Source organism: Mesoplodon densirostris, chromosome 4, assembly GCF_025265405.1.
Source record: "Mesoplodon densirostris isolate mMesDen1 chromosome 4, mMesDen1 primary haplotype, whole genome shotgun sequence".
In the NCBI taxonomy this organism is placed as follows: Eukaryota; Metazoa; Chordata; class Mammalia; order Artiodactyla; family Ziphiidae; genus Mesoplodon; species Mesoplodon densirostris.
Genome location: NC_082664.1, coordinates 107,318,227 through 107,330,537, shown reverse-complemented (window position 1 = coordinate 107,330,537; position 12,311 = coordinate 107,318,227). Strand labels below are relative to the sequence as shown.

The window sequence follows — 12,311 nt, the reverse complement described above, 5'->3', positions numbered from 1 at the left end:
ATTCTCAATGATGAAAAACTGAAACATTTCCACTAAGATCAGGAACAAGACAAGGTGGCCCACTCTCACTACTATTATTCAACATAGTTTTGAAAGTTTTAAGCCATGGCAATCAGAGAAGAAAAAGAAATAAAAGGAATCCAAATCGGAAAAGAAGTAAAATTGTCACTGTTTGCAGGTGACATGATACTATACATAGAGAATCCTAAAGATGCTACCAGAAAACTACTAGAACTAATCAATGATTTTGGTAAAGTTGCAGGTTACAAAATTGATGCACAGAAATCTCTTGCATTCCTATACAGTAATGATGAATAATCTGAAAGATAAATTGAGGGAACGCTCCTATTTACCATTGCAAGAAAAAGAATAAAATAAATAGGAATAAACCTACCTAAGGAGACAAAAGACCTGAATGCAGAAAACTATAAGACACTGATGAAAGAAATTAAAGATGATACAAACAGATGGAGAGATATACCATGTCCTTGGATTGGAAGAATCAACATTGTGAAAATGACTGTACTACCCAAAGCAATCTACAGATTCAATGCAATGCCTATCAAATTACCAGTAGAATTTTTCACAGAATTAGAACAAAAAATTGCACAATTTGTATGGAAACACAAAAGACCCCGAAGAGCCAAAGCAATCTTGAAAAAGAAAAACGGAGCTGGAGGACTCAGGCTCCTGGACTTCAGACTATACTACAAAGCTACAGTAATCAAGACAGTATGGTACTGGCACAAAAACAGAAACATAGATCAATGGAACAGGATAGAAAGCCCAGAGATAAACCCACACACATATGGTCACCATATATTTGATAAAGGAGGCAAGAGTATACAATGGAGAAAAGACAGCCTCTTCAATAAGTCATGCTGGGAAACCAGGACAGCTACATGTAAAAGAATGAAATTAGAACACTCCCTAACACCATACACAAAAATAAACTCAAAATGGATTAAAGACCTAAATGTAAGGCCAGACACTATCAAACTCTTAGAGGAAAACATAGGCAGAACACTCTGTGACATAAATCACAGCAAGATCCTTTTTGACCCACCTCCTAGAGAAATGGAAATAAAAACAAAAATAAAGAAATGGTAACTAATGAAACTTAAAAGCTTTTGCACAGCAAAGGAAACTATAAACAAGACGAAAAGACAACCCTCAGAGTGGGAGAAAATATCTGCAAATGAAACAACGGACAAAGGATTAATGTCCAAAATATACAAGCAGCTCATGCAGCTCAATATCAAAAAAACCAACAACCCAATCCAAAAATGGGTGGAAGACCTAAATAGACATTTCTCCAAAGAAGATATACAGATTGCCAACAAACAGATGAAAGGATGCTCAACATCACTAATTATTAGAGAAATGCAAATCAAAACCACAATGAGGTATCACCTCACACTGGTCAGTGTGGCCATCATAAAAAAATCTGTAAAGTGTCCATCGACAGATGAATGGATGAAGAAGATGTGGCATAATGGTTAAGAATCCATCTGCCAATGCAGGGAACACAGGTTCGAGCCCTGGTCCGGGAAGATACCACATGCTGCGGAGCAGCTAAGCCCATGCACCACAACTCCTGAGCCTGTGCTCTAGAGCCCACAAGCTACAACTACTGAAGCCCGCACACCTAGCGCCCATGCTCCACAACAAGAAAAGCCACTGCAACGAGAAGCCTGCGCACCACAACAAAGAGTATCCCCCACTTGCTGCAATTAGAGAAAGCCCACATGCAGCAGCGAAGACCCAATGCAGCCATTAAAAAAAAAAAAAAGAAAGAAAAGATGTGGCACATATATACAATGGAATATTACTCAGCCATAAAAAGAAACGAAATTGAGTTATTTGTAGTGAGGTGGATGGACATAGATTCTGTCATACAGAGTGAAGTAAGTCAGAAAAAGAAAAACAAATACCGTATGCTAACACATATATATGCAACCTAAAAAAAATGGTTCTGATAAACCTAGGGGCAGACAGGAATAAATATGCAGACGTAGAGAATGGCCTTGAGGACATGGGGAGTGGGAAGGGTAAGTTGGGATGAAGTGAGAGAGTGGCATGAACATACATACACTACCAAATGTAAAATAGATAGCTAGTGGGAAGGAGCCGCATAGCACAGGGAGATCACCTCAGTGCTTTGTGACCACCTAGATGGGTGGGATAGGGAGGGTGGGAGAGAGACTCAAGAGGGAGGAGATATGGGGATATATGTATATGTATAGCTGATTCACTATGCTATAAAACAGAAACTAACACACCATTGTAAAGCAATTATACTCCAATAAAGATGTTAAAAAAATAAAATTAAATTAAATTAAAGGTGGACACCCTGAAAAAAAAACTACAAACAATAAATGCTGGAGAGGGTGTGGAGAAAAGGGAACCCTCTGTGCTGTGGTGGGAATGTAAACTGATACAGCCACTATGGAGAACAGTATGGAGGTTCCTTAAAAAACTAAAAATAGAAGTACCATATGACCCAGCAATCCTACTACTGTTCATATACCCTGACAGAACCATAATTCAAAAAGAGACATGTACCACAATGTTCATTGCAGCTCTATTTACAATAGCCAGGACATGGACACAGCCTAAATGTCCATCGACAGACGAATGGATAAAGAAGAGATGGCACATATATGCAATGGAATATTTACTCAGCCATAAAAAGAAATGATATTGAGTTATTTGTAATGAGGTGAATGGACCTAGAGTCTGTCACACAGAGTGAAGTAAGTCAGAAAGAGAAAAACAAATACCGTATGCTAACACATATATATGGAATCTGAAAAAAATGGTTGTGATGAACCTAGGGTTAGGACAGGAATAAAGATGCAGATGTACAAAATGGAATTGAGGACATGGTGGCAGGGGGAAGGGTAAGCTGGGACGAAGTGAGAGAGTAGCACTGACATATATACACTACCAAACGTAAAATAGATAGCTAGTGGGAAGCAGCAGCATAGCACAGGGAGAGCAGCTCGGTGCTTTGTGACCACCTAGAAGGATGGGACAGGGAGGGTGGGAGGGTGGTGCAAGACGGAGGGAATATGGGGATATATGTGTGCATATAGCTGATACACTTTGTTATACAGCAGAAACTAACACAACATTGTAAAGCAATTGTACCCCAATAAAGATGTTTAAAAAAAAAGAAAAAAGAAAAAAAGAAAAGACCTGACTAAACCAAGGTGTGCTATGTTCTTTGATGGGAGGGGACTCAAAACTTTAAAGATGTTAATATTCTGCAAATTAATGTTTAAAACTAGAAACAATCTCAGTGAAACCTCAATATCCTTAATTAGTTGGTTCCAATATTTGATGAGGGTGGTATGTCCTCCTATATTTCCAACTATATGATGAAGCTGTGGTCATTCAAATAGTGTGGTATTGTAGGAATAGGGCAATAAAACAAGAGCCATAATGTATATAAGGATTTAAAATATGGTTAAGGAAGTAACTCAAATTAATGGAGGAAAGAATGGACCATTTGATGGTGTGGGGATAATTGGCTATAGTGAGATCTATTCCTTATGCAGTATACATAAATAAATTCTATTTGGATTTATTTTTATTTGTTGGCCACGCCATGTGGCATGTGGGATTTTTGTTCCCCGGCCAGGGATCAAGCCCGCACCCCCTTCAATGGAAACGAAGAGTCTTAACCACTGGACCCCCAGGGAAGTCCATCTAGTTGGATTTAAGTCCAAATCTAAAGACCAGAACAGTATAAACACTGAAAGCAAAAGTAGAAGGGTTTATTTCTAATTTGGGGGTGGTTTCAGCCTACCCAAGTAAGAAAGAAAGCTCAGAAACTATAAAGGAAAAGAGGAAGTATTTGACTAAGTTCTGACTTTGGGACAGGAATTGAATAAGCAGCTGAGAAGCAAGGAACTTTTCAGTATATTGCTGTCTCTTTCTTTTTTTAAAAGGAACATGTATGTATTCATGTACCGTGTGAGTAATTTAAAAAAAATGTATCAAGGCCTTTGAACAATTATGTTTTGCAGCAGAGATTAATAAATCTTTAGCCCTATGTGCCAACAGCTTAAGTAGCACCCTCGATTATCAGGGGCTCCAAAAAGGCACAAAAAAGAGATTTCCTTCCACCTCAGGACCTTTGTACTTGCTGTAGCCTTGGCCATTTTCCCTTCCCACATGTTTAGCCTTTTCATTTTCTTCATGTTTTTCCTCAAATGTCATCCTTTCAACAAGGCTTACAATGAACACTTTATTTAAAATTATAAAAGCCTCCTCCCATCCCGTTTCTCTGTTTTATTTTTTTCCTTAGCTGTTATTTAACATACTATTATGTTCTCTTTATCTCCTGCCCACTCCTGCCCAGAAAGTAACCTCCATGAAGGCAAGGTTTTGTCCATTTTGTTCACTGCTGAATCCCTAGAATCTAGAACATATAGGGCACATAGTAGGAAGCTAACAAATATGTGTTGAATGAAAATAAGGTGTTTGGAGGAGTTAAGTGTCTGGAATGCTATTACCCAAGGAGCTTTGTGTTTTTATCACTGTAGAAAATGAAATCTCACACTTCCAAGAGATGACTAAGGGTGGCTCTGAAAACATGCACCTCAGATTGGAACTTGAACCCACGTGGCCAGGACTCAAACCCGGCCGAAACCCATGGTCTTCCAACTGAGATCACACCCCTGGTTTCAGTACTTAATGAAGCTCAGGTTCTTAATGTCTCATCGTGGAAAGAATTCAGTGAGAGACAAAGTGATAGGTAAGAAGTGGACTTATTTAGAGAGAAACACACTCCATAGGCAAACACACTCCATGGTAGGCCTTGGAACTGTCATGGCACCTGTGGATGTGTCATTTAGCTTGCAGATGTGTTACAGTGAGTGTATACTGAGCCTCAGGTTCTGGTGGAAGTGGACCTGTCTGCCATCTTGGGCCCATTTGGTTCTAATCAGTTTATGTCATGTCCTCAGGCTATGTCATTCTTTCAAATGCTGTGCCCTGCCCGCTTCCCTCCTGTTTCAGCTCTAAGGGGAGCCTCCAGCTCCGGACACAGTAAATACTGCAGCAATGTGCCATGGAAGTGAAACTGGGACCATTTTTCTTCCTCTGCTTGGGGGTGTCCTGGTCTTCCTCAGGTGGGTTGCTTCAAAGGTGAGGTTGCATGGTGGGGAGTAGCTGAGAGGCTCCCCTGAGCCACTGTGTCCTGGGGTACAGGGAGAGAGCAGGCAAATGAATTCTACACCCATCCTGGGGGCAGAGAATCAGAAGGGCTGAGGATGCAGCTCTGAGGGAGCCGGTCCAGAAGGGCAAACTTCAGAGCTGCCAACCAAAGAGGGTAGGTGCCAGCTGACAGGCCTTTGGGTTCCAAGGACATTGGCATTTTAAAACTACCCCTGCTCCCCCCTCCCCTGTAAAAACCACCTTGAAACAGGCCAAAAAGAAATAGTAGAGAAACAATTGCTTCTCATTGAATTTTGCTACTTCAAGTGAGTAAAAGCTTGAACATTTCATAAAAAAAAGGTATTAGTTATCAGAAAAAGCACTTTACAGTTGTTAGGAAAAAAACGGAAAAGACTGAAAAAATGGGCAGAATAGATTACTGGGGGCGCTGCATTATGGGGACCATTCATTGTCTTTGAGCTAGTTTTCAACTGTATACGTTTTCGGAAAGGGATTATACAAGCGATTCTTGCCCATAGAAACAGAAATAATAGAAGGAAGTGGGAAGGGGCGTAGAGAGTGGGGTGCCAGGCCGAGGGGCGCTGGCGAGGGCGTGGGGCTGCGAATGGTTTCTCTTCCAACAGGAGTAGTTAGAGAAATACTAACTACTCACTACTCATCGGAAGTGGTGAGCTCGCTTTGGAAACTGTCTACAGGGAGCAGGGGTCGCTAGCGACGACCGCAGGGCGGTGGCCCGGCGCTGGTGGCGGGGGGAGGGGGGGCAGGGAAAACACCGGGGCGCGGGCTGGGCAGCCTCGGTGCTGGTGCGGGGGCGTTCCTGGAGGAGGGGGCCGGGGCGGGGCGGGGCAGCGGGCGGGGCAGAGGGGCGGGGCGGGGCTGGGCGCCCAGAAAGCGGGAGCATGGAGGCGGAGGCTGCGGGCAGTACTGCAGGTAAGGGGAGCTGGGGCCAGGCCGGCCCGGAGCCTGCCCGCTTCCCTCGCGGTCTGCCGCGCGGGCCCCACCCCACGTGTCGGGTTTCAATGGCTGGGCTGGCCTGAACGCTCCGGGCCCCCGCGCTGCAAAACGAGACTGTAAACAGCGCGCCGCGGCCAGGGAAACTTTCCCCGGAATCGGCGCCAGGGCGCCGCGAGCCGCGCACCTGTTGCCGCCAGGGAACGAGATAGTGGGCGGCCCGAGATGTCAGGGGCGAGACCACCCCCGGGAGGGGCAACCCCCTAGGGGTCTCGGTCACCGCCCTCCCTGCCGTCCATAGGGCCCCCGGCAGCCGGGACCCGATGGCCTGGCCTGGCGAGCTCCCTGCCTTCCCTTAGCCTTGGTGGTCTTGTCTGTGAAATGGGAAGCGCACGGTGGGGAGGGTTCGGTAAAGCAGCTCGGGGGACGGCGGGTGCCCCTGTTGCCCCTGTTCGGGGACTGCCAGTTCTGGCCCCCGGCCTGGTGCGCGGCGGGCGTGCCGCCCCGGGCCCTGCAGGCCAGCAGGGGAGCCTGGGTTTGCGGGCCCGCCCGGGAGCCCGCCACCTCCCTCGCGTCCCATGCCTGCCCCCTCTCCGGAGAACCGGGCGAAACCGTGAGACTTCTGAATTTGAAAGCACGTGGGACAGATCCCTGAAAGAGTTTCCAGCAGTCCTGCAAAGGAAGGAGTATTTGGATGGGAGCAGGCATAGGGGCCTTTGATGCTGAGAAAGTGCCTCTTTCCCACCTGCATCTTTCCTTTGTTCCCCCGGGGACCCGAGGCACGTAGGGCCCCTTGGCTGGGTGCTCACGTCCAGTCCGGGCCTCGCTACAGCCCTGCGCCCACGTGCAGTCAAACAGCAGATTGGCCACTTTCTCCCACCACTCATCTCTAAGGAAAAATTCAGTCTTACAGAGGCTCCTCTGCCTTTTATTAGAAGCCAACGGCGGCGGATTACTTGTTATTGTGACCTGCATTCAAAAACTGTGACTTTGAGTTGTTTTTCCCGATTTCAAGTGAGGGAGTTAAGGAGAGAAGGTGGCCACTGCCACTTGTATGAATTACTTACATTCCTCGTCAAAGTTTTCATTGGTCTAGAGATTGAGAAAGGGTTTTGTCTCTAGTTTTAGAGGGAGAAGTACTATTTCGTTTTTTATTTTTCTGTGGTCCTTTCTGGAAAGTTGGTTAATAGTGAGTGCTGTTGCCAGTTTATTGTTTGAGAACTGGGGCAAGAAGAAAAAGTGACTTGCTCTTTTGCTATCACCTTCCTCACCTGCAAAACGGAGAAGACTTTGCCCACCTCGGGACTTACTGTACAGAAATACCTCATATATTTTAAACACTTAGCTGGTCTGCACACAAAGCTGCTCAGTTTAGCTTCCTCCATTCCCCTCCCCCTCAGAGTGGTACCATGAGTCAGAAAGTTCCTCCCAACTAGTGCCTTAGAGCTGTGCTTATTCTACCCAGCTTTACTGTTTTAATGGGAAAAGTAATGGTAATTTCATCTTCTGGAAAAGTGTAGTTGGCCTAAACGGTTTCAGGATTTTCCTGTATTTATGTCGGCGTTTGCTGTGGCTTTCATGGTTGCTGATGGCCCAGATGACACACAGCAGTTGCACATTAATCATTTCCACATGTGCTAGATTCTAATGGATGGGAGTTTTACATAGCTGAATCGATGCCTGAGCTTTGATAGCCCATTTCCAAAAAGGGTTTCAGCCAACCATGCCTACGTGGGAATCCTTTTTCTTTTAGCAAGGAAGCGTGAAACTGAGCATTGTGCTTTCAGGTAAGGCTGTGTCCCGGTCCCCACTTAGTTCTAGCACTAAAAGGTAGGGAAAGGGCATATGGCGTTCCTGTGGGAGTTGCTTCTGTATCTAGATGAGGTTCCTCAATATTGGTGTGTCTGGGCGGGGGTACCCTCAATAATTCAAAACATACCCCAGGGCTACACACACGTTCTCTCTCTCTCTCTCTCTGAGTCTGTATGTATTTTTAATTTCCCTGATACTGAAGACCGTCTTAGGTTCCACCAGACCATCAGTTGCTGTCATTTCAGCTTGGAGTATAGGAGAAAGGAAGAAGAAAGTCAGACACGACCCAGTTCTGTTACTCCTCTCATCCTTTACCTTGAAGTTCCCTCATCTATAAAATAAGGTCTTGACCTGCCTCATAAGGATTAGATGAGACCTTGTGTTCATCAGAGCGGACTGCTGGGCCCCTTGTGAAATTTTGAGTAGACTCAGAGAAGGCCCTTTATTTTGCCCCCCCCTTCTGTTTACACAGCAAATGAAAGCGTCTGTGAGAATTACTTGTTTTATGATCTCCATTTAGGAAGTCAGTTTAGTGTTCCAATATTGAAAAGTTAGGTGCCAGACAGTTTGCAGTGGTAATACAAGCAGAACTTTATAGACAGGAAAGCTAGCAAGCAAGGAGGAAAATCCAGATGACTCCAAAGCTTGGGTTGGGACAGTGGTGATGCCACTAAAGAAACTGACTCTGGGAGGGGGAAACTATGATGCAGTCTAAACACAGTGACTTCAGAATGTTTCAGTAGCTTCCCGTTGGAGACACTGGAAGACTGACGCTGGAGCAGAGGAGGAATCTAGAAAGGCCAGTGCTGGCCCTTTTGGGGCCCTGTTGGGGACCCCTGTTGCTGAGTGGAAGGAGCACAGCAGTTGGAGGCATGGCGCGGGCATCTCCTGGGAGATGGGAGGTGGGGAGGAGCTGAGGGCACAGCCCTCAGGGTGGGAGGCTCAGGGAGGGAGAAGCTCTGAGAACCTGATGTTGAGACCCAAGGAGGAGAGACTGAAAAGAAAAGAAGCGCATGGGGGCAGGGCCTGGGGTTGAGGGAGGCCTAGGCAGGTGCTGACTGCATGGGCTCAGAAGGAGGGTCAGGGAGAGGGAGAGGCCAGAAGAGAAGGGGGTCGGCATGTCACATGACCCTGAAGGGGGTCAAGCATAGCTGATGTTTCAGGGACAAGAAGAGGGAGAAGGCTGAGCTTGAGATGGTGGTATGAGTGTGGGGAGGTGGCTTTTCCCTTGCGTTTTTGGTGGAGGAGACTTGAAGACACTTTTAGTAAACTAACCCTTAGGAGCACTTTTCTGCCTGCCGAGTATTGCTCTTAAACCCCTTCTAAGCGTTACCTTAATTGATCCTCATAGTAAATAGTAAATGTAGATACTATTATTATCCCATTTTACTGATGAAGAAGCTGAGGCACAGAGATATAGTCACTTGCCTAAGGTCACCTGGCTAGTAAGTGGTAGTGCTGGGATTTCAATTGGGGGGTGATTGGTGGTGGTGGTGGTCTGACTCCCCAGAGAAAGGGACTTAAAATGAGGGTGATGTGCGCCCCCCTTCCCCCTGCCCCAAACCGAAGTGGAGGCTCAGGAAGGTGATAATCCATGAGCTAGCTCCTCAGAGACGACCTCATGTTAACATAACACTTCAAAAAAAAATCAAATATTCATCAGCCATTTTGGATCTTCTCTAGTTCAAGGTGTAGAAGTGTCCTCTTAGAGGAACAGGGACCTGGCAACTTGGAGGAATCTCAGTTCCTGAGGGGCAGGGCCTCACTGGGGTTATGACAGAGGGCTGGGCTGGGCACTGGGACTCCTGTCACTAAGTGCTTTTGTGCCCCAGGTGAGTCTCCATTCCTTCATCAGGAGGGAGGGGAAAGGATAAGATGGTCTCTAAAACTCCACTCGGCCATGAAGTTTGTCAGTTACTTCCTGTCACTGTAACCAGACTGTAATCCTACTGAGGGCAGGACCCTTACTGATCTTTCTATCCTAGTGCCCTGCTCGCCGCTGGCACATGGTCGGAGACCTGTGACCTTTGGATGGAGGAATCATTTCCTTTCAGGTGCTGGTGAAGACCTTTGTTGGTTCCCTGGCTACAGGAAGGGTTGCTGGGAGGATTTTGCAGATTGTGTGTTTTAGGATGTGGGGTGATTCAAGCTGGCTTGCCACCCCTGGGGTTGAGTGCCACTGGTCAGCGCATCCCCTGGGAAATGTCTTTCTAGGGGTCCCACTCTTCTTGGGAAGGCCTGGTCCTCAGTGGGTCCTCCTAATGGCTTGGGCATTTTGTATGTCCCCTGTGTGTTGGTTGTGATTCTTTGCCATATAATGGAATCCATCCTATAGATGGTCGTTGTTCACCCCCACCTCTAGACATCAAGGGGTGTATTATGTCTGTATTAAACAGGGATCTCTGCTATACTAGGCCAGGCCAGAGATGGCTGGTGTCCTGACCTCCGGCTCCTGCCGTGGCCTGGCAGGATGGAGTGAATGACCAGGCGTCCAGGACTCGGGCTGGGCAGTGGGAAGGGAGTGGGCACTGAGGTGTTGTCTTTCTGACCTTTGAAACCCTAGTCTGGTGACCGGCTGACTGGCCTTAGCTGGGTTCCTGACAGCAGCTGGCTCCTGGCTCCTCTGATGACATTCTTATTTGTAGCTCAGCTCTGGGAAATTCCAAACAGAGGATTATAGAAAAGGGCTGTGTTTTCTGCTGTGTTGTGTGGTATAGAAAGCAATTTTAGGGCAAAATTCAAGCATACTTGTTGGTCAGATGCCCCTGGTGTCACGTGACTTTTAAAGTCAGGGTTATTGTGGGGGTTCAGTGACTGTCAGTAGCAACTGAAGATCCGGGGCCTTTGAATAACGTTTGTTAGGATGTAACAGCTGTGGTTTACAAATTCCATGCCTTTTAGTGCACCCATCCTCTGTTGTGGGTGTTTCCTTTTCCAAGGCCAACGATCAGCAACCTTCAGTGGGGGTGGGACACACAGCATGTGTATCCAAAGGCCACTGTCTGTCGAAATCCAGGCATGTCTCTCTCCCTGCCTCTCTGGACCACTCGGAACCCTTTCACGGCAGACCCTTTGCATTCCCTGTGCCCAGGCAGTGGCTTCGCTTCCTGCTTAAACCAGTGCCTATTATCTGTTGAGGCACAGACTCATTTTGATGCTTCTTTGCTCCTCTGAATCTGGGCAGCCACGGGGGCCACTGGGAATGGCCTGAGGCTGAGGGCTGGGGGCTCCTGGGGAGGGCAGAGGGGAAGCTTCTGACCATGTGTGTGTTGGGGGCTCCCAAGGCCCAAACCCTCCTAGATTGCTTGGTTTCCTTGTCTTGCAGAAATTAAGACAAATGTGTTTTTCTTGGAAACCGAGTCTCTAACCACTACTCGCAAGTTCCACTGACAGAGAGAAAGCTGTATTCATTTACTCAGTGCATTTTGCTGAAATAACCCCTAATTGGAGTCCCTGAGTGTTTCATTCAGTGGTAAGTGCTTGAGAAGTCAAAGCTGTGGGGACGCCATCATTGCAGAGACTTCTGCTCACAGTGCTGTTTCCCCGCCCACTGTGCTCTGTGAAATGCTGCTTAGTGGACCAGGCTTGGTGAGTGTATGTATGTGGAGAGAGGCATATAGGCTCAAACAGTGAATTATACTCGGTTGTTCATTTTGACCTATGTTTTCCAGCAAGTGATTTCTTTAATGCATGTGTGTTGCCCACGTTTGGGCTATTAAGAACGTCCTGGAAAAACATTTTTGTAAGCTATGCAGAAGGAAAAGAATTGCTCTGTGTTTCTTCAGAATACATGATAACTGAGTAAAAATATTATTAAAATATTCAAAAATGCTTGGTAAAAACACTAATAAAAATCTGTCCTTGTGCAAAAGCATAGTCTAGTTACTTGTTGGCGAATATTTTTTTTTAAAACATCTTTACTGGAGTATAATTGCTTTACAATGGTGTGTTAGTTTCTGCTGTATAACAAAGTGAATCAGCTATATATATACATATATCTCCATATCTCCTCCCTCTTGCGTCTCCCTCCCACGCTCCCTATCCCACCCCTCTAGGTGGACACAAAGCACTGAGCTGATCTCCCTGTGTTATGCGTCCCACTAGCTATATATTTTACATTTGGTAGTGTATATATGTCCATGCCTCTCTCTCACTTTGTCCCAGTTTACCCTTCTGCCTCCCCCCCGTCCTCAATCCCGTTCTCTATGTCTGCATTTTTATTCCTGTCCTGCCCCTAGCTTCTTCAGAGCCATGTTTGTTTTTTTTGTTTTTTTTTGTTTTTTTAGATTGCATATATATGTGTTAGCATACGGTATTTGTTTTTCTCTTTCTGACTTACTTCACTCTGTATGACAGACTCT

The 12,311-nt window shown here is 46.1% G+C and overlaps 1 protein-coding gene across 1 annotated transcript in view; it reads left to right on the top strand.

Annotated features, from left to right (window-relative positions):
* Window positions 1-6,067: 6,067 nt before the first annotated feature.
* The window catches only part of LOC132488566 (protein FAM169B-like), an 85,266-nt gene continuing 79,022 nt past the window's right edge, over window positions 6,068-12,311 (top strand). Inside the window, 1 exon segment of the mRNA XM_060096893.1 lies at window positions 6,068-6,117. The gene's annotated coding sequence lies outside the window, so the exon portion shown is untranslated.